At 40.6% G+C, this 21,713-nt stretch overlaps 1 protein-coding gene across 6 annotated transcripts in view; it reads right to left on the minus strand.

Moving 5' to 3' along the window:
- Positions 1-21,713, minus strand: part of LOC140732326 (partitioning defective 3 homolog) — an 838,958-nt gene that overhangs the window by 259,680 nt on the left and 557,565 nt on the right. The window lies entirely within an intron of this gene.

A 21,713-nucleotide genomic window follows, 5' to 3' on the forward strand; every position in this document is an offset into this window, starting at 1 on the left:
TAGTTTTCTCTGCACTGAGGAGATGGTTAAGAATTAACCACATCAATTTATCTTCAGTCACATATAGGCTTTTGAATTAAGGGCAGCAGATTTCCTCCTTGATGAAGGACATCAGTGAGCCAAAGGAGAGCTGGCAACAATTGAGTGGTTTCTTGGTTACCACAATGGAAACCAACCTTCCTTCCCCATCAAATTCCAGGTTTAATTGATATACTATAGTTTAAATTTGTCACCTGGTATTGTGTGATTCAAACATGTGTGTTCTAAGTCTATAGAAAAGCTAAGTCACTTTTTTCTCCAAAATAATTGGAAATACTAACTTTTTTGAATTTTGAAAACAATCAGCGTTGTATTAAAACTTTTAAAAGGGCCCAATACAGCTTTCCAGCATGGCTACAGTATGTAAACATCCCTTAAATCCATCAAGAAGACATGATCAGGGACTCCTTAAATGAGCCATAAATTTTCTATTACAAAACAACTTGACCCTTCACATTGCCACATATGGAACCAGTAATGCTTGCAAGTAGCACAGTGGCACAGCTAGCAAAGTACTGTCTCAAGGCACCAGAAATCAGTGTTGAAACAAGACCTCTAGCATTACCTGTGTCAAGACTGCATGTTCTCCCTTTGACCACAAAAGATTCCTCCCATGTGGCAAAGACATGTGAGTGGTGGTTAACGAGTCACTGTAAATTGCCCCTCATGGCAGTATCAAAAGTAATCTGATAGGAATATGGGAGAATAAATTACAGCAACTAGAATACTGTGGAATAGGATTGCTCTGTGAGCTGGCAAAGATAAGATGGTACAGGCTGAAATTGTAAGGAAATATGAAATATGGAATAAGGTATCTGTAAACCTCAACTCACTATGATAAGCTTTTAATACTGATCTAAGATTTGCTCAAGCACTCTCTGTTCATGGTGTGTGCTAAATCTGTGAGGACAACCCGAATCAATTTTCCAGTACATGATCAGTGATTTCAGACTCTGATAATCTGTATCCAATTGTCACAGAACAGTTCAAATATAAATCAGCACCTTGATTAATATTTTGTGTGTGGTGCGAGTCAGAGGCCAGAGTCTGAGTGGGGTATGTATCCAGAGCTAGGCCAGGCTGCAAATGGGGCCATGGTTGGTGTGCGGAACAAGTCCTGTGGGCATGTTTGTGGCTGGAGCAGCAGACGAGGGTGTTGTATCTATCCTGCTCCGTGTAAACTCACTGCAAAATTTATGATGCTACTGCATATAATACAGGAAAAAAGAACTGAAATAAAAATGTGTTTTGAGTATGGAGCAACATCCATCAGCTTAGAAAACCTGCAAGCCCAACATCATCAAGTCCTGAGGGTGCCAAATTATCAGAGCTTTTCTTTAGATAAAGATCGAAACTGACAGTGATGTATATCACCACCCTACAAACATGAATTTTAATTTTTAACACACATTTTGCAATTTTTAAATATCTGCACAAAACAGTACATGCACTGAACATTATTTTCCATTATCTTAAAATCACATTGACCTATCAATTTTTCAAATCAAAATCATCCTGAATATTATTTACCTATTGTTGGATTCTACTAAATGCAAAGAAAGTTTTATTCAATAAGCATTCATTTACATAAATATGAAAAGTAGCTTGCAAATAAATACATGTAGTATTGTTTGGGAACTATTCAGCAATTAGGTCTTCAGAACACCTGAGGATATTTAAAAACCAAGAGCAACTGAGCTTTCAAAATGATAATACCATCTTCAGCTGCAATCTAACATGACTCTATTTAGTTTCCAGAACATCAAAGTGAGAAGAGTGATAGAGGTGAAGTTATTGAAAATAAAAGTCACCATCAAACCACTATACACAGGCAGTAGATCTTGTAAAGTATCTCAATTCATCACACAGATCAAATATTGTATGGCTTGGGTGCACATTTAAATGAATCATGCGAGATGAAAAAATGTCATTAAGTATAGCCAAGACACAGACAACTGAGCTGAGTGATCACAGAGTTTGAAACTGTACAATCCTTCCTGAAATCTTTGGAACAAATCTGCTAGGGAATGAAATGTGAGGAAGCTGAAAACTCAGGAATCTTTGAGCTTTCAAAGAGCTTACCCATTCCAGACATCCTCTCTTCTCCCCACTCCCATCGAGCAAAAGATACAAAACCCTGAAAGCACACATCACCAGGCTCCATGACAGCCTCTAACCTGCTGTTTTAAGACTATTGAATGGTCCCCTAGTACAATAAGATGGATTCTTGACCTCACAGTTGGCCTCATTATGGCCTTGCATATTATTCTCTGCTTGCAGGGCACTTCCTCCATAACTGTACCACTTTGTTCTAAGGTTATTGTTTTCCCTTGTGCCATCTCAACGCACTGTTGCAATGAAATGATCTGCATGAATGGCAAGCAGAACAAAGTTTCTCACTGTACTCATGACAATAATAAACCAATTTATCTTTCACTGAAGGACAAGAGATTGGTATGAAGAAACTATTGTTGCAAGAGTTTCAAATGTTCAACTGATGACTTCACAAACTCTCAACCCTTCGACATAATTTCTTTACAAGCTTCTTACCCAAATACCTTCCAGTTTAATTTCAAATCTGACTTTCCAGGAATATGCCATTCAATTGACTGCACAACCCTGTGAAAATAACAGCAATTTCGATGCCTGGAATCCAGAAAATGCTGTCAGTAATGCCTTCTGCCCCCAAATGCAGACTTCACTGAGTCAATGCAATGAAAGCAGCATTAACAAACTGATCGATATGATGACATGGACTTTCAATTATTGTACACATTTCTCATCCTAAAACAATACTGAAAACTTCATGCTGTTAAATGAGATTGAACTAAATTTTTTAACAACAAAATTATCAGTTTGCACGAGGTTTTGTGAAGAGTGAGTGAGTAGGTGAGTGCACGTGAGAGCGCTCCTACACACATACAGTTCAAAGTTTCAAAGTAAGTTTATGATCAAAGTACAAATATGTCACCATATACAACACTGAGATTCATTTTTTGTGGGCATACTCAATAAATCTATAAAATAATAACCATAACATAATCAATGAAAGACTAACCAGCTTGGGCATTCAACCAGAGTGTAGAGACAAAAAACTGTGCAATTACAAAAAGAAAGAAATAATAAATAAATAAATAAGCAAGCAAGCAAGCAAGCAAGCAAGCAAGCAAGAAATATTGAGAACATGAAGAGTCCTTAAAAGTGATTCCATTGTTTGTGGGAACATTTCAATGATGGGGCAAGTGAAGTTGAGTGAAGTATCCCCTCTAGTTCAAGAATCTGATAGTTGAAAGGTAGTAACTATTCCTGATGGTGTGACAGTGTTCCTGTACCTTCTTCCTGATGGTAGCATCGAGAAGAGATCATGTCCTGGGTGGTGGGGGACCCTGATGATGGGTGATGCTTTTCTGTGGCAGCATTTCATGTAGATATGTTCGATGGTGGGGAGCACTTTACCCCTGATGGATGGGGCTGTATCTACTACTTTCTGTTCGAGTATTGGTGTATCCATACCAGGCTATGATGCAGACAGTCAATGTATTCTCCACTACACATCTATAGAAGTTTGTCAAAGTTTTAAATGTCATGCCGAATCTCCACAAATTCCAAAGGAAGTAGAGATGCTGCTGTGCTTTCTTCCTAACTGCACTTAAGTGCTGGGCCCAGCACTGGTCCTCCGAAATAATAGAAACATAGAAAACCTACAGCACAATACAGACCCTTCGGCCCACAAAGTTGTGCTGAACATGTCCCTACCTTAGATATTACTAGGCTTACCCATAGCCCTCTATTTTTCTAAGCTCCATGTACTTATCCAAAAGTCTCTTATAAGACCCTATCGTATCCACCTCCACCTCCGTTGCTGGCAGCCCATTCCACGCACTCACTACTCTCTGAGTACAAAACTTACCCCTGACATCTCCTCTGTACCTACTCCCCAGCACCTTAAACCTATGTCCTCTTGTGGCAACCATTTCAGCCCTGGGAAAAAGCCTCTGACAATCCACACGATCAATGCCTCTCATCATCTTATACACCTCTATCAGGTCTCCTCTCATCCTCCATCTCTCTAAGGAGAAAAGGCTGAGTTTACTCAACCTATTCTCATAAGGCATGCTCCCCAATCCAGGCAACATCCTTGTAAATCTCCTCTGCATCCTTTCTATGGCTTCCACATCCTTCCTGTAGGAGGTGACCAGAACTGAGCACAGTACTCCAAGTGGGGTCTGACCAGGGTCCTATATAGCTGCAACATTACCTCTCGGCTCCTAAATTCAATTCCAGGATTGATGAAGGCCAGTACACCGTGTGCCTTCTTAACCACAGAGACAACCTACGCAGTTGCTTTGAGTGTCCTATGGATTTGGACCCCAAGATCCCTCTTATCCTCCACACTGCCAAGAGTTTTACCATTAATACTATATCCTGCCATCATATCTGACCTACCAAAATGAACCACTTCACACTTACCTGGGTTAATAACATAGAGGAATTTAAAGTTGCTGATCCTCTCCGCCTCTGGTCTTCCAATGAGGATCTACTCATCAGAGGATCAGAGGTGGATAATTTTGAAATATTTATTTCAAAATTCCTCAGAATTAAAAGATCTTTTATTAGCAGTCTTTATAAGAATCCAGATTTAATCCACACATGTTCAAAAATATAGAGATTTAGAATTCATCTTTGTTCTTGGGTGCTGCAGATGAAAAAGTAGTTACCTTGCAACAACTACATTAGAAAAGAGGCAATCCAAGGTACAGCTATTGCTGAAACTTTTCAGGCAGATTTCTTCAAGGCTAATATCAAGTTCTATTTCTCCACTGATGACTGGAGTGTACAGGCCATTATACTGTGACACAGAGTATCATTAGATCTAAAACAAAACCATTCAGGAAGACTTTTCTGATGTCCATCATCCACCATTGAGGAGTAATTCCAAGTCCTATTGTGCCTAGTTTGCAAAAATTGAATTGAATTGACTTTATTTCTTCCATCCTTCACAAACATGAGTAAAAATCTTTATGTTATGTCTCCATCTAAATGTGCAATGCACAATGGATAGTAATTTGTAATAAATAGTAGTAGTAAATAGTATGTACAGCACGACAGTCAATATAGCATAGAAATAAAATTGTATCAGTGTGAATTAATCAGTCTGATGGCCTGGTGGAAGAAGCTGTCCCTGGAGCCTGTTGGTCCTGGCTTTAATGCTGCATTACCACTTCCCAGATGGTAGCAGCTGGAACAGTTTGTGGTTGGGGTCACTCAGGTCCCCAATGATCCTTTAGACCCTTTTTACACACCTATCTCTGTAAATGTCCTGAATAGTGGGAAGTTCACATCTACAGATGCACTGGGTTATCCTCACCACTCTCTGCAGAGTCCTGCGATTGAGAGAATTACAGTTCCCGTACCAGGCAGTGATGCAGCCAGTCAGGATGCTCTCAATTGTGCCCCTGTCTGTAGAAAGTCCTTTGGATTTGGGGACTCACGCCAAATATCGTCAACTGTCTGAGATGAAAGAGGTGCTGTTGTGCTTTTTTCACCACACAGCCGGTATGTACAGACCACGTGAGATCCTCAGTGATGTACGTGCTGAGGAACTTAAAGCTGTTCACCCTCTGAACCCCAATAGAGGTTAACCTGTCTCCATTCCTCTTGTAGCTTACAACTAGCTTATTTCCTCTCCCAAAAATCCCTTCAATAATGTAATGACCTCAGAAAAGAGGTGAACAATTATTAGAATGCAGAATATTAGAGGACACTAAAGCAGAGGCTTTAACATTGTGATGGAAGGAAATTCTATGAATATTTCAAAAACAGGATTAAATGCATGCTAGAGTTAAGAGCACATTAAGCTTGGAGTTGAAAGGTTTTCAACAGCACTGGAGTAATACCTAAATCCTGAGGCATGATTTTCAGGCTCTGTAAAAACTATGGCAAAAACAAAATAATGCTGGAAAAATTGAATGTAAAATATTAAAATTCTAGAGAAATGGCAACTGTATTTTGCTCACCACAGATGAAACCTGTCATATTAATTATTTCCAGTACCTTCTGTTTTTATTGTAGTCCTGGGCACTAGAAGTAATTCATAGATAAGAACTGCACAATGGTGAGTGATACGTTCAGAGTTCAATGGCAAAGTAGATTTGCATGGAGACAATTCCAAGGTCTCTCATGGGACCCAGGAAAGAAACAGCAATGTGAGATCCTCAACTCAAATGACCATTCAACATGCTGTAATAATGTTGGTGCTGATTTCTACCCTACAGATACAGTTTTGCAATCCCAGCACACGGATGTTGTTTGTTGGCAGATGCTGGAAATTGAAAGTAACACACACAAAATGCTGGAGGAACTTAGCATTTATGGATCAGAGTCAAAAGTTGATATTTTGGGCCGAGACCCTTCAACAGGACAGGAAAGAAAGAGAAGTCAGATTAAGAAGGGGTGGGTGGGGGGGGGGGGGGGGGTGGAGTAGCTGCCTGGCCTGCTGAGATCCTCCAGAATTTTGTGTGTGTTGCTTTGGGCACAGAGTCTTACTGCTGACATTGTACCTGCAACAGAAAGTCAAGTATGGAGATAAGCAGTAGTCTATGTATTACTCAGCAAGGAAAATAACCTGCTGCTTCTGAAGAGCACATGAAATTCTTCCAGTCAGTATAATTATGTACTTGCCTGATTACCCTCTCCCACAGGTTTCTTTTGTTCATCTTTTCAAAGGTATACGATGTATTCATTTGTCTTCTGAACATCACTCCTGTCAGTTCTTATAATTAGGCAAATGCACATGCCATTCATGTACATTGTACAAGTTAACTAAGAAGAAGCATTCTTCACTGTGCAGTTATTTAAAACATACTGTTACTAATGCATATTATATTCTTCCAGTCAATTGCCAAAACAAGTGCTGAGATTCCTCAAGCTGCCAGTGATGATCAGGATCTCAGCAGTAAATACTCAAAGGTTGTAAAATGTAATTGTTATCTGTCTATTTATTATCCTGCCCCCTAAGAAAGTTCATGGGCACATTTAGAATTATAAACAGAATTGACTCTATCATGATCATCCACAGGTTTATATGTGTAATTAACAAAGCAATAAATAGCTCATATCACATTAGAATATACATAATTGGTTCCTTGACATCATTAACCACAGAAGTATTCATCAATGTCTGATTGTGGAAAAGGACTTGTAATCTATGTACTACATGTTAACATAGAAAAAGTTTTAAGCAGCAGAGGCTTTAAGTCCATTCAGCTCAACAAAACAGTGTTTCAGCAACAAAACAAATAAGATGACCAGTATCAAAGCTTGAAGCCAATTAAGAAATCCTGTTCCATACACAAGTGCCTGTCATGGAGAAATTCCTCTTGTGGGTATCATATTGTATATAATTTGATCCATGTGTGGTTCACTATTGCCCACGGTGGTAAAACCTACTAAATTTAATTTTCCACACCTTGATCATTGTCGAAGTATTTGACATTTTTCATTCCAAACTATGTTATCCTAAAGAGAAAGTGAAGCAGCCAGGAAAGTCAACCTGTCCTCAGGGCATTCCTCTGGGTTCAAGTCTAAACTGTGCAGCCCCTCCCTGATCATTACCATTCCATAAATTACTTGGAACAGAAACAACATTATTAAGCAGTACAGATAATACCTTGAATTGGAGAGGTCAGTTCAAATAAATCCCAAGAAGTTGGACAGCTTGGCTTTAACCTTGTCAGATTCATTCAGGAACTGACACCCCACAAGCAGCAAGCCGAGCCACCATCACACAGCACTGGGAACCTGGGTTCAATTCTGAACTCGGGTAATGTCTCTGTTCAGTTTGCACCTTCTTCCTGCAGCTATGTGGGTTTCTTCCAAACGCTACAGTTTCCTCCCACATCCCAAAGTCATGCAGATAGGTAGGTTAATTGGGTACTGTAAATTGCCTCTAGTTTGTAGGTGAGTGGGAAAATTAGGAGCTGTTGATGAGAATATACGGAGAATAAAGTACCAATGTAGGGTCAGTGGAAGTTAGTTGGTTGGCACAGATTTGGTGGGCTGAAAAGCCTTTGACCCATGCTGTATATCTCTCTGCAAAGAGACTGCAGCTGGCCTACTGGCACTAGTGTAAATTAAAAAGTCTTTAAATGCAGTAGAGCACCAATAATTGAACACAAAGCTTTGGAAATTTCAGACTATACTTCGAAAAAGAATCAGAAACTGATTAAAACATATGATCAAAGGTTCAAAGGTTCATCTATTATCATAGTATACAATTCTGAAATTCTTCTTCTCCAAAAGAAAGAAAAAATAATGACAACAGAATCATTAACCCCCAAATTCCCCTCCCTTGGACAAAAAAAATGAAAAAGATCGGGCGAAAAACACTGAATATAGAAACTATAAGAGTGAAAAAGAAGTCCATAATCCAAAATGCAGAAAGCCTCAATAACGTTCTTCGGGCATAGCGGCAAGGCAACAAAGTCTTTCCTCTCCGGCAGGTGAGGAGATAACTGTCAAATTTTGTTTGATAATACTCCTGTAGGATGACTTGTGGACTGAAAGCACAAGATCAGCATAATTCGAGTTGCTTAGCATCTGAAGCCACAGAACAGTTAAATCCTCTCATCGGTCACACTCTAAAGCTGAACTACAACTGGTAAATTTGGCATCTTCTTTGGCCCTGAAGTGAACTTCTGACAACATTCACTGCAAATTCCAGCTTACAGACATTGGATCAAGTTTTCCATTACAAAGGCAAAGCTAATGTTAGAGTATTTAGATGTGACTAGTCATGGCATCAGCCTAAGTTGGCAATGGCATTTTTCACTCAGTGCCCAATGGGTGCGGCTGCCACCTCTGTGCAATTCCAGCGGACTCCTCAAGGTGTCCACCAGTGGAGTATGATCGACCTCAGATGGTCCAGTCACTTATGCTGAGAAACCTGCCCTCAACCTGTGCCAAGTTAGATCAGTAATACAAGCAAGGCATTCCCCATCCAAAGCAATGGGGGACCAGACCATGGAAGAATGATAAGTAGTTCTATTATTTTTGCACATGGACTGGTTTTGCAGATCTTTGAAATGTAAACATTGTAACTATTTATTTTTAACATAATGATACAGAACTACATGGCAAGGAGAGTTGCAACTGGTATGGACAGCCTTCAATGGGTCTAGACCGGAAAAGTGAATGGGAAAGAATATGGTGTATCCAGGATTAGAGATCACTTAACACAATTATATTGGGCTTGGTTCAGACTACACCTGGAAAACTGACACCAAGGAGTTGATTCAAGAATATTCTCGCAGTGTCCATGATAGGACAACAGAGTGTTTAAAGGTAGAGGAGGTGGAGTATGCCTTATGATTAACTCATTGTGGTGCAGAGATGTGGCAATTCTGTCTCAGTCCTGCTCAACCGACCTGGAACATCTCACAGTTAAGTACAGTCCATTTTATTTGCCGAGAGAGTGTTTCGCTGTCATCCTGGTAGTGGTGTACATTCCACCTCTGGCCAATGTCAGGCAGGCACAGGAGTTGCTGAGCACCATAATCAGCAGAGGCAAGACATTTCTAAACAACTATCACCAACACATCACCTGTGGAACTAGAGGAGCCAACACACTTGAACACTGTTATAACACTATCAAGAAGATTGGCTCGCGGGTGCCAGGGTCCAGGATATCTCGGATTGAGCCCTCAGTGTTCTGAAGTGGGAGGATAAACAGCCGAAAAATCGTGGTCCATGTAGACACCAATGACATGGCTAAGATGAGTGACAAGCTTCTACATCGGGAGTTAATAGGAAGTGCTGAGAGAAGTTTTGGGCCTCGTATCTTAAAAAGGATGTGCTGAAACTGGAGAGAGTTCAAAGGAGAGCCACAAAATTTATTCCACGATTGAATGGCTTGTCATATGATGAGTTTTTGATGGCTCAGGACCTGTATTCACTGGAATTCAGAAGAATGAGTGGTGACCTCATTGAAATATATCAAATGGTGGAAGGTCGTGATAGAGTGGATAAGGAGAGGATGTTTCCTATAGTGGGAGTGTCAAGGACACACAGCCTCAGAAAAGAAGGGCGTCCTTTTAAAACACAGGTGAGATTGAATTTATTGAGCCAGAGAATGGTGAATCTGTGGAATTCTTTGCCACAGGCAGCTGTGGAGGCCAAGATTTATGTACATTTAAGGCAGAGGTTGATAGATTCTTGTTTCAGGGCTTGAGGGGAGACAGGGAAAAGGCATGAGGACTGGGGCTGAAAGGATAATTGGATCAGCCATAATGAAATGGCGGAGCAGACTCAATGGGCCAAATGCTCCTATACCTTACGGTCTTAAGATTGAAGTTAGAGACAAAATCAGATGCACATCAGCTGTAGCAGTGTTTGCAGGCTATTATTTCCTACAAGGGGAAACCTAACATATTGAAAATCTGTGTTGCTTCACTCCCAGATGAGCTCACTGCCTTTTATGCACACTTTGAAAGAGAAAATAAAACTACACCTGTGCAAATCCCTGCAGCACCTAGGAACCCTGTGAACTCTGGCTTGGAGGGCAACATCAGAACATCTTTCAAGAGGCTGAACTATTCCAAGGCATCAGGCACTGATGGTATACCTGGTAGGGCACTGAAAACCTGTGCCAACCAACTGGCAGGCATGTTCAAGGACATCTTCAAATGCTCACTGCTGCAGTGACAGGTTCCCTCCTGCTTCAAAAAAGGTGACAATCATACCAGTGGCCATGAAGAGTAGGCTGAGATGCCTCAACTTCTATTGCCATTTGTATTCACATCTGTGATTATGTGCTTTGATAGTTTGGTGATAGACAAAATCAACTCCTGCCACAGCAAGAACCTGGGCCTGTTGCAACTTGTCAATCATCACAATAGGTCAACAGCTGATGCTATCTTACTGGCTCTCTACTTGGCTTTGGATCACTTGAACAAAAGCAATACCTAAGTCAGGCTGCTGTATATTGATTACCACTCAGTGTTCAACACAATCATGTCCTCTGTTCTAATCTACAAGCTCCAAAACCTGGGCCCCACCAGGAGGCCACAGTCTGTGTGGATCAGAAATACCATCTCCTCACTGAGAATCAACATTGCACACATTAAGGATGCAAGCTTAGCCCAGTGTTCTACTTTGTCTATTCCCATGACTGTGTCATTGGCAAATTGCCACACAATTATTGTTAGCAGAATTTCAGATGAGGATGACAAGGCATACAGCAGTAAGTCAGATCAGCTGGTTGAAGTGGTGTTACAATAATAACCTGACACTTAACATCAATAAGAGCAAGGAATTGATTGTGGACTTCAGGAAGGGGAAATTAAGGGTACACACTCCAGTCCTCATTGAGGGATCAGCAGTGAAAAGGTTGAGCAGATTTAAGTTCCTGGGTGTCAATATCTCTGTAGAGATACTGACATACTAATGGAATTGCAAAGAAGGCACAACAGGGGTTATACTTCATTAGGAGTTTGAGGAGACTTGCTATGTCATGAAAGACATTCACAAATTTCTACAGATCTACCGTGGAGATCATTCTAACTGGTTGAATCAACATCTGTTTTGGTGGGGCCGCTTCACAGAATTGGAAAAAGTTGTAAAACTCAGCCAGCTCCATCATTGGCACGAGCCTCCCCAGGACACCTTCAAAAGGCAATGCCTTAAAAAGGCAACATCCATCATTAAGGACTCCCATCACCCAGGACATGCCTACTTCACACTGCTGCCATCAAGGAGGTGGTACAGGAACCTGAAAACATGCACTCGACATTTCAGGACCAGCTTATTCACCTCAACCATCTGGTTTCTGAATGTACGTGAACAAAACCTCACCATTTTTATGCTCTCTTTTTGCACTACCTATTTAATTTTATCATTCTTTCTTATTTTAATTTATACTTTTTAATATTATGTTTTGGAATATACTGCTGCTGCAAAACACTGAATTTCATAACATACTGTTTATGCCAGTCATGTTAAACCTGACTCTGAGGACAAGAGTTCCAGTGACTTTTAGGGAATCTTGGCTACTTAAAATAAAGCAGGAACATTCAAGGCAAAACCGTGAAACTTTGAGTCAATTGATTGAAAGTACGCAGAAGTTCAGGATAAGAGGCAGAAAGAATGCCTATGTATGCACGTGTGTGTGTACACACACACACACACACACACACACACACACACACACACACACACACACACACACACACACACACACACAGATCAAATCTCACACTGGCTTCATGAGCCAAGACGCAACCCACAAACCACAAATCTGGAATAGAATCAAGTAATCAAAGTCATCTTCAATGTTGAGGTAGGCTTTAAGGGAAAACTGAATAAATGGTTTCGTTTCTGAACACGAATAACCTTACACCTTCGTCTCATTTGTTTGTTTAAACTGACAAGCAGAAACATCTGTGCTCCAGAGATCCAGAGATGGTGGGCTGCAGCTGAGATTTGGGCATGAAATTATAAAGAGATGGAATGAAGTTCTGAAGAACACAGAGCAATAACAGATGCATTTGATCCAAAAATACCAGTTGGGAATAGTCTGAAAATTTGTGGTGAGGGGTGGGGGTGGGGGAGGTGGGGGAGCTGAAATTAATGAACAAAGGATTTATGGCACAGAAGCATGAGTCATTACAAGCACAAAGGTTAATGGAAAGCTGGATTTCACTGTAAAGTATGAAGAATAAATCAATGAAATATTATTTTTATGAAATAGTAGACTGCTGAAGCTAATTACTGCCTAATCAATCTATTCTCAAATAAAGTAATAGGTGTCTGACTCACCAGAGGGCGTCTCACAGAGGAGAATCTAAGCCTACCAACTGCACTTTGTTGCAGTGATCATCTTGAGCTCTCAGTTGCATTGTTTCAACTCCACTCTCTATTGCCGCATCAATTTGCCTGTCTTAGACTCCTCCACAGTCAGCTAAACAAACTGGAGGAATGCATGTCATACTCCAGCTAGGTAGTCTACAAGCCAATGGCATGAACAATTAAATTCTCCTATTTCAGTAACCTCATTCTGTCTGTGGCTTTCTCTCTCTCTCCCCTCCAGATCCACCCAGAAAAGCACCCCTGTGTTTTTGGCCTCTCCTCACAGCTCTCAGTTTCCCAGTTTTACTCCCTCACTCCACCATGGCTGCCTATCATCCAAAAACTCCATCCACTTGGTCTCCTGCCCCCTTCCCACCCTGGACCACTTTTTCTGTAAATTCCTCTCTTTACTGGTTCCACTCACCACTTTCTTTTCTCCCTTTCTTGAGCAACACACACAAAATACTGGATGAATTCAGCAGGTCAGGAAGCATTCAATGAGGGAAAAGAACAATCAATATTTCGAGCTAAGGCCCTTCATCTAGACCAATTTCTGTCCATAGACGCCACATGATTTGCTGAGTTCCTGTAGGCAGGTAGGTAGGTGGGTGGGTGTGTATCTCTCTCTCTCTCTCTCTCAAGATCTCCAGCATCTGCAGAATTTGTATTTCTTCCTCACACAATCTGCGGCCATTTGCCATTTTAATTCTGATCTTCCCGGTTCCTGTCACCACTGTCACCATCTCCACACCCCTCCCTCCCACACTTCATTCTACCTGCTTGTCAACTCACCCCCCCCCCCACTTCTAAAATGCTGTTTGACCTACTGAGCTCCTCCAGCAATTCACTTTCAACACTGGTGGTAGCTCAGACAGAAATGATGCGTGTATTGAATGAGATGCCAGAAGAAGTGCTATCCAGCTACAATTAAAACATTTAAAAAGATAATCAAAAGGTAAAAGAAAGGCATTAAAGGATATGGGCAAATTGCAGGTCAATTAACTTAGGTAGGCTCCTTGGTTGGCACAAAGGGCCTTATCCCATGTTGTATAACTCTATGACCTAATAACCCTCTCACTCAATAACTGGCAACAGGATCTCTTGGCAGTCTTTAACCAACTATATTCATGTTACCCCACCAACAACATCCTATATCTGTAATAACCAAATGCAAATCATTCAATAAAAACAGAGGTGACAAGAGTAACAGAAAACCTACAGCACAATACAAGCCCTTCGGCCCACAAAGTTGTGCCAAACATGTCCCTACCTTAGAAATTACTAGGCTTACCTATACCCCTCTATTTTACTAAGCTCCCTGTAACCTATCTAAAAGCCTCTTAAAAGATCCTATCCTATGCACCTCCACCGCCGTTGCCAGCAGCCCATTCGACGCACTCACCACTCTCTGAGTAAAAAACCTACCCCTGACATCTCCTCTGTACCTACTCCCCAGCATTTTAAATCTGTGTCCTCTTTTGGCAACCATTTCAGCCCTGGGCAAAAGCCTCTGACTATCCACACAATCAATGCCTCTCATCATCTTATCTATCAGGTCACCTCTCATCCTCTGTCGCTCCAAGGAGAAAAGGCCGTGTTCACTCAACCTATTCTCATAAGGCGTGCTCCCCAATCCAGTCAACGTCCTTGTAGTTCTGAAGTGCTGACCAACCCGAGTTCCTTCGATAGGCTGTTTGCTCCTATTGTTTAATTAGTTTTCCTATTGCACTGCAAGAATTTTAAACAAACCTTTTGCTCTGGAGGAAACAGCACATGCAGGGCTACGGATGCTTCCTTGCTCCTGTTTCATGGGCACTATATTTTCTGGTTAAAGCTTAATGAGGTACCAATTAATCACATCAATACATCAAAAGCAATACAACTTCAAATCTACCTTTCACAAATAATCAAACTCAATTACTTAAATGAGCTGCATTTTTATTTTGGGATTTAAAACTAGCTGATTAAAATCATTATTTCTAATGTAACAACGGAGTTACATACACGATTGTAAATAATAATCTGGAGAAGGCACGTGAAAATTTGCTTTGTCAATTGACAGGTCAGATTTTTCAGTGTTAACCATTAGACTATTTCAAGAAGTAAAAAAAAACCTGATACACACTGCCTGCTCATTACTTTAAATCAATCTCTGTACCTCATCGTGAACAAGAATAAAACTGACTAACAGCCCAAAGGCCATTTCTAGTTTTCTTTCCCAATATTTGCAATCATTAATACTGCATAGTTGTGAGAGTCAGTGGATGCTGTTTACTTAGATTTTCAGAAGGCCTTCGAGAAGGTGTGGCACATAAGTCTGACAAAAAAGATAATAGCCCATGGTATTACAGGAAAGATACTAACATGGATAGAAGATTGGCTGACTGTCAGCAGCAAAGTGTGTTATAAATGGGACCTTTACTGTTTAGCTGCTGATGTCCCACAGGGGTTGGTGTTGTGACCCAACTTTTCATGTTTTATGTTAATAATCTTGATTATGACATTGTGGCCAAGCCTGTGGATAATACAATGATAGGTGTAAGGGCAGCTGGGGTTGAGGAATCAGGAGGCCTGCAGAAGTACATAGACAGATTAGGAGAATGTGCAAACAACTGGTAGATGGAATACAGTGTTGGGAAGTATATGGTCACTCATTTCAGTAGAAGGAATAAAGGTGTTGACTATTTTCTAAATGGGGATCAAATTCAGAAATTGGACGTGCAAGGGGACTAGGAAGTCCTTGTGCAGAATTCCATCAAGGTAAACCTGCAGGTTGAGTTGTTGGTAAGGAAGGCAACTCCAATATTAACATTCATTTTGAGAAGACTAGAATATAAAAGCAAGCATGCAATGCTGAGGCTTTATAAGATGTTGTCAGACTACATCTGAAGTATTGTGAGCAGTTTGGGCAAAATATTTAAGGAAGGATGTGCTGGCATTGGAGAGAGTCCAGAGGAGGTGCAGAAGAATGATCTGGGAATGAAAGGGTTAACTAATGAGGCCTATTTGATGGCTCTGGACTTGAACTTGCTGGAATTTTAAAAAATGAGGGGGGAAATTTCCTACCAAATATTGAAAAGCCCAGAGAGTGGATGTGGAGAAGATGTATCCATTCGTGGGAGAGTTTAGGACCGAAAGCTTCAGAATGGAAGGATATCCCTTTCGAACTGAGATGAGAAGGAATTTCTTTGGCCAAATGGGGGAGAGTCTGTGAAATTCATTGACACAGATGGAGGAAATATCACTGGGTATACTTAAAGCAGACGTTGATAAGGTCTTGATTAGTAAAGACGTCAAATGTTATGGGAAGAAGGCAGGAGAATGATGTGATGGGATAAATTTTCGGATTATGTTCCTAAGTCTTACGGTTTTATGAAACAGAATCTTAGCAAAACCTCTTCTGTACTTTTGCATATTTAAAAACCTGCAAATGATTAAAAAAAAAGAATTCACATAGCTGGACATCCCCTTAAATTCACGAGGTTCAAAATGCAGATCTTTCATTTGGTTCAGTGTCATCAGTTGAATAAAGAACTCATACTTCATGAAATTAATGAGAGCAAGCACTCACACACTCAGGGTAGCAGACACCAACAGAATCAACAAACTCATTCATAAGGCCAGTGATGTTGTGGGGGTGGAACTGGACTCTCTGACGGTGGTGTCTGAAAAGAGGATGCTGTCCAAGTTGCATGCCATCTTGGACAATGACTCCCATCCACTCCATAATGTACTGGTTAGGCACAGGAGTACATTCAGCCAGAGACTCATTCCACCGAGATGTTAACACTGAGCGCCATAGGAAGTCATTCCTACCTGTGGCCATCATACTTTACAACTCCTCCCTCGGAGTGTCAGACACTCTGAGCCAATAGGCTGGTCCTGGATTTATTTCCATTTGGCATAATTTACTTATTATCATTTTATTATTTCTGGTTTATTTTGCTATATTTCTACTCTATTCTTGGCTGGTGCATCTGTAACAAAACCCAATTTCCCTTGGGATCAATAAAGTATATCTGTCTGTCTGTCTGATCTCTCTCTCTCACACACAATAATGATTAGTTTTGGGAAGCTCCTAAATCATAAAGGGTAACATTCTCCTACACGATCATCCTATTATTTACAGAAGCAAAGAAATTATTACAAAACGAAGAAGTACATTTCCAAATAGGTTTGAACCATGGGTGCCAATTGGATGAGCAACAAACATGCCACATGTCCTTTTTCACTCAGGGGACCTCCTTTTAAACCTAGCTCCCGAGATGAATAAATCCATTGCTTCCTGCAGTCAAAGACCGAAGTGAAAGACCATCCTCATGTTCCTTCTTCAAGTCGTTCACATTCACAAAGGCTGCCACAGTAACCATTCAAGGGGTTGGAACTGAGGGTCTTTTGAAAGCTGACCGTAAAATGCAAAAAAGGCAGCCAATCCAAAGATGATAGGCATACTTCAACATGTGAAATATCGATATCTTATAACTGTCTTATAAATAACTGGGAGCAGCTGAAGTAAGATTTACTTCTTGGTTACTGCCATTGCTAAAATAATTTATCCACCAGACGATTTTGAACAGCTTATGCAAAGGTCTATCCACGGAAATGGAAAGTGTCACAGCAAATTTTAAAAAAGGATGAAAATAACGGTTCAATGCAGCACAAAGACATTTTCTTATTCAGTCCCAATCTGAAATAATCATTTGTTGTCAGCAGTTTGCAGCACTGAAACAAAGGAAATGACTTGGACTCAAGTAAACAACATTAATTAATTCGAGATAAAAACTTTTTGAGATGCAAAAAAGGAGAAAAGAAACACAAACACAACCGAATGTGACCACGCTCATTTCATTTATTAACATGGATAACATTTAAGGAAAATAAAAATAATGCCAAAGTAGAGCGGTGACAACATAATCCACTGTGCCACTTTCCACAGTTCCAAAAAAAAAACAAATGAAAAGCAGAATTAGAAAAAATACCTGTTTTAGGCAAGATAAAGAAAGATCAAGAGAGATGGATTTATGGTAATGTGGAAAGCATAAAATTGAACAAGTGCTGGGAAACATAAACCAGCTTTGCATTTCAGAATTTATCATGCTGTGCCTAAACCTTTTACAGCATATTGCTTGTACAAGAAGTTTTCAGGATGCATAACAGCAAGGAACTATTGTCCATGAGTGAGGTAACAGAATGCAGAGAAAGATATGCCCAAAACAGAATGATGGAATCAAGCCGGTAGCAAAATTATGCTAAGAACCAGGAAGCTCAGAATTCTGTATCCTTGTTGATACTTGCCCCACATTTGCATCTGACTCAGTACTTACTACACTGACTTGGTGCTCTGGAAGACAGCACCCTATAATAACACAAGGAAATGAAATTAGATGATAATGGAATTCCAAAACAGAAACAGAAAACGCTCAAGTAATATAAAAGCATTTGAAGAGAAGGGTTGTAGACCCTTCAGCAAAACTGGCACAGGAAACAAACAAAAACAAAATCACATCTATGAAAAGAGAGATAAAAGGGAGTTTACCTGAAAGGTGTTAAATTCAATATTAAATCATAATGGCTGATAGAATAATGAGATACTGACTCTTGAGCTACCTCTGGAAGAATGCAGGAGGGTGAAGCAAGAGAAGTCAGTGTACCACTGGGACATAATATTAAAGCAACAGTCAAACTGATGTTATTGCTTGAACAAAAATGTTTCAGAAGTCAATCACCCAATCTGCAGAAGAAATGGATAATGACAAGGAGAATGGCCTGTGGAGATGGAAAAGTGGACGAAGTAATCATAGAGTGTATCAACCTTTTGTAATGCTGATAGCAGAGGGGAAGCAATACACATCTGTTGTGATTCCCCCTTGAAATTATGAAGAATGGTCACTTGAATTGGAGACTGGTGGAACGGAAGATGCATAAGAGCACTATTATCAACAATAACAAGACAGCACACCCTGATGCCTTCCTGGTCATCGAGGGGCACTTCAGGGAAGAAGTCTCTAACAAATGACCCACATGTCACTTGTGAAGCTAGAGGAGCCAACGTACTTGACCACTGTTACACAGTGGTGTAACACTGAAGGAACACTTACCATGCCATCCCACACCTGCACTTTGGCAAGTCCAATCACCTGGCTGTACTTTTACTTGCAGCACACAGACAGAGACTGAAGACTGTAGCACCGGTGGTGAGGATCATGAATGGGAGGTCGAGGACCGCTTACAGGACTGGACCATATTCAGGGATTCACCTTTGGATCTGAATAAATATGCTACATCAAGACCTGGTGTGGATGAATGCATGCATACCAGACATACCCAAACAGGAAACCATGGATGAGCTGTGAAATTCACAATCTGCTGAGGACTAGATCTGTGGCATTCAAGACTGGTGATCCAGAACTCCAAGAGACATGACTGTTTGGCTAGGCACAACTCAAATGCCATTTATAAATTCACCATTGACACAGCTTTTGTTGGCAGAGTCTCACATGGTGATGAGGAGTTGTCCAGGAGTGAGACAGATGGTTGAATGAAGTCACAAGAACAACTTTGCACTGGATGTTAAGTAAGCCTAAGGAGTTGATTGTGCACTTCAGGAAAGGAAAGTCGAGGGAACAACATCAATGCTTATCGAAGGTTCAGCAGTGGAAAAGACGAGGAGTTTCAAGTAGCTAGTGGCTGTGTTTTATTTAGAGTTTGAGGAGAGTTGATACGTCACCAAACACGGTCGCAAATTTCTACGGATATACCGTGGAGAGCATTCCAACTGGTTCCATCACTGTCTGGTACAGAGGCATCAATGTACAGGATTGGAAAAATCTGCCAAAGGCTGTAAACTCAGCCAGCTCCCCTGATGGAACTCACATCTCCCTACCATCCAGGACATCTTCAAAAGCTGATGTGTCAAAAAGGCGGCATCCATTATCAAGAGTTCTCCCACTTCTCATTACTCCCATCAGGGAGGAGGTACAGGAGCCTGAAGACAGGCTCTCACTGTTTTAGCAACAGTCTCTTCCTCTTCACCATCAGATTTCTGAACATTCCATGAACCCACACCACATGACTTCACTATTTGGCTCTCTTTTTGCACTATTTATTTTTAAAAAATATTGCTTATTGTAACTTGTCAGTTTTTATGCATTACACCATACTGCAAAATAATAAAATTCACAACATATGCCAGTCATAATGCACTTGATTCTGATTCAGACATGGTGCTGTGGGCCACATTAGTCAAAGGTTTGAAAATTCACATTTAGAGACTCAGACAAACTCAAAGCTGGTTTTCCAGTGCAACACTGAGAAACCAGTGTACCATTAAAGGAGGTGTCTCTCACATGCACGAGTTCTCAGATAAACATAGCTGATATCAGGATATTAGTTAAAGCACTGTAGGAGAGTTACCTATTGTGATATAGTCAATACATCCCTCAACCAACATCATTAACATTTTAATATGTCAATTGGATCTTGAAAAAGGTGTTATTAACTTGCTGCGGTTTTTCAGCAACAGTAACCAATATAGCAAATACATCATTGCCTACAGTTTGCTTCTAGACATCCTGAAGTCATGAAAACCAATAAACAACGGCAAGTATGTCATCAAGATGCCAACTGAATTCTCCACAATCCGAATATCAAAATTCAACATCATGCCACACTAATCTTGACAATTGTATATTTAAATACTTATTCAATTGAGTTTGGATTTAGGCCACAATATAATCAGAGTGAAAGCAAACAAAAATTGCGTACCATTGCAAATATTCATTAAAATGAATATAGGACCCTGGTCAGACCCCACTTGGAGTACTGTGCTCAGTTCTGGTTGCCTCACTACAGGAAGGATGTGGAAGCCATAGAAAAGGTGCAGAGGAGACTTACAAGAATGTTGGAAGCATGCCTCATGAGAATAGGTTGAGTGAACTTGGCCTTTTCTCCTTAGAGTGAAGTAGGATGAGAGGTGACCTGATAGAGGTGTATAAGATGATGAGAGGCATCAATCGTGTGGATAGTCAGAGGTTTTTTATCCAGGGCTGAAATGGTTGCCACAAGAGGACACAGGTTTAAGGTGCTAAGGAGTAGGTACAGAGGAGATGTCAGGGGTAAGTTTTTTACTCAGAAAGTGGTGAATGCATGGAATGGGCTGCCGGCAACGGTGGTGGAGGCGGATACTATAGGGTCTTTTAAGAGACTTTTGGATAGGTACATGGGGTTTAGAAAAATAGAGGGCCTGGTAATTTCTAAGGTAGGGACATGTTCGGCACAACTTTGTGGGTCAAAGGACTTGTGTTGTGCAGTAGGTTTTCTATGTTTCTATTCTAAAATGAAGCCTCCCAACAAATGTGCATTGTACAGATTGCTGCTGAAGAATGGGTCAGATTTGAATGTAACAAGTAGGGAGCTCACTGAAAGTTAATAGCCAGGTTCAAAGCACAAAGAAGAGATAGGGAGTTACAGAGACACAATCTGTCAAATACTTGTCTGCTCAAATGTCTTTATTTAGAATTCCAAGGCAAAGTCCCACAACAGGAAATAAGGAAGGAAGTAAACAGAAAACATTTTCCATTCCCATGCCAAATACAATTCTCAGTACTTACAGCTGTATAATTCTTCCATGAAAAAAGATCCATTTATACTCAAAAAGGGGAAATTTCCAGCTGTAATGTCCAAAATCTTAAATTCACTGCAATTTCCTAATGATAGTTTAGTCTGCTTAATGATCTTTTGGCCCACCACGACCACAGCAACCCGGATTAATCCATATTAATACCATCTTCTAGCACTTGACCCAAAGCCTTCAAACACAGGCAATTCACGCA

Source organism: Hemitrygon akajei, chromosome 8, assembly GCF_048418815.1.
Source record: "Hemitrygon akajei chromosome 8, sHemAka1.3, whole genome shotgun sequence".
Lineage (NCBI taxonomy): Eukaryota > Metazoa > Chordata > Chondrichthyes > Myliobatiformes > Dasyatidae > Hemitrygon > Hemitrygon akajei.